We start from the raw sequence: 2166 nt of genomic DNA, 5'->3' as shown, positions 1-2166 counted from the left end.
AGACCCTTATCTCTTCTAACATAGATGATTAACAGTGATTACCCAATTGGTTTTCTTCCTCTCTGATGCAACTCTCTTCCACAAAACAGGAAAAGTGTTTTTTTTTTTCTAAAGCAGATGTCTGAATATAACAGTCCTATACTTACTAAAATCTGGTCATTCCATTCTATTCCCCTAGGATAAAATGATAATAATAATAATAAAAAAAAAACTTCTTGTTTGCTATTAGAGTTCCTTTTAACCTTGCTCCCCCCTACCTTTCTAATTCCACATACTACTCCCATACTCACATTTGTGATCAAGGCTAGCCTTTTTCCTATTGTTCAAGTACAGCACTCCATCTCCCACCTTAGCACATTTGTTCTGACTGTCTCACACACATGGAATCAAATATTATCCCACATTTCACTCCTAGGATCTATTGCTGTTTTCAAGAATGAGCAATAAAACAAGCCTCCACATTAAGCCTTTCCATCTTACCCTAAACAATTGTGTTGTTGTAGGTCTGTAGGTATGTGTTTTTATATGTTTATTTATGTACATATATGGATTTGTTATTTCCTCCATCAAAACACAAGATTCTTGAGAACCAAGTAGGCTTCTTTGTGTCTTTGTCATCCCAGCACCTGGACCATAGCACATGCTTAATGAATTTAAGTTTATTTGATTGATTCTGTTTATACCTTTATTTCTCTCTCTTTCCCTCTCTCTCCTTGCAAATCGTTTTTTCCCCTCTTTCTACTTCCTCCCTCTCTCTTTCATTCCTTCTTTCTCTGACTTACTGCCTTTATATCTTCTCTTCTTCCTTCATATGTTACTTTACTCCTTTTTCCTTTCTTCTTAAATGTTTTTCTTCTTTATCCTTTGCTTTATTCCTCCTCCCTTCTTCTATCCTATTCTCATCTATTCTATCCTACCATTCTTTCCCCACCCCATGGAGTATCACCATCAGATTCACAGATCCAATGTGATAAATATAATATATCCTACTATATTTTGAAGTCGGTCTTGCCTGCTTTTCTTTCCCTGTTTAGCTCTGAATTTCATAAGTAAGCTTTTTGTCTTTACGTTTAAAAGGACCAGCATTTATGTAATGTCCTCTAATTCTTTAAGCTTTAGGAGGACAGGGGCTTGGAATTATTTAACTTTGATATCACTGCCACTTGTTCATTCGAGATTACATACACTTTGGAATAAATCAATATTTTTATCATTAAAGGTCATTTATTTTGTTGGTTTCATTTTTCTCAGTCTTTTTTTTTAGTGGGTAAGGGGTATGTAAGGGGAAGGAAAGTGTCAGGGGATGTCACAAAGCAGAACAACCTGCCTTGTGAAATTAATTGAAGACAAGAGCCAGTGCCAGATGAAGGCACCCTATACCAATGACTGGCATGGATAATTCCTTTGATTTTTTGCATGCTATATTCCTTTTTGAATTTACATATTAAAATCAATTGAGATGGTACCTGAGAACTCAGAGTCTACTTCTACTTTTGTTAAGAGCAAAATATGGAAATGAAAGTTTTCATCTTTAATAGCTTAGCCTGCATCATGGCCAAGATAGTGTAATCTCTTCACATATTCATTTGCCTTTTGAAATTTTCCAAGTAATAGAACAATTGCTCAAATTTAAGGAATATTTTTCCCTATAACCACTGGCCATTAGGATTTCTAGATACTGGAGACTTTATGACAAGAGTGTATATGGTGTTCAGGAGGACCATAACCTTTGCTGTGAGGACTTCTTGGGCCCTTTTCAGGGGGTCATTTACCTTCGGTGTATACTTGTTGTCTAACTCTCAACTGGGTCTCCAAGAAGTTGTAGCATGTGCAGCATTCATGCCCCAGTAAAAGTGTCTTGGCAGACAGGATAAACCAGGTTGAGTATAAACAACAGGCCTCAAACCCATTTTTTTATGTAAGAGGGTATTTACCCCCAAGCATGGGAAGACTGTCCCCAGAGGAATGGGTGAATGAGAAATAGATACAGATATAGATATAGATATAGATAGATATCGCAATAGGTATATATCTATACCTCTTTCTTTCCTTCATTCTTTCTTTTTTCTTTATTTCTTCCTTTCTTTTCTTCCTTCCTTCCTTTCTTCTTCCTTCCTTCCTTCCTTCCTTCCTTCCTTCCTTCCTTCCTTCCTTCCTTCCTTCCTT

This window comes from Petaurus breviceps, unplaced genomic scaffold (genome assembly GCF_028583685.1).
Source record: "Petaurus breviceps papuanus isolate PSGF00001 unplaced genomic scaffold, PetGlider_PUasm1.0 188, whole genome shotgun sequence".
In the NCBI taxonomy this organism is placed as follows: Eukaryota; Metazoa; Chordata; class Mammalia; order Diprotodontia; family Petauridae; genus Petaurus; species Petaurus breviceps.
The sequence above is the reverse complement of the archived record's forward strand: the minus strand, read 5'-3'. Positions refer to the sequence as shown.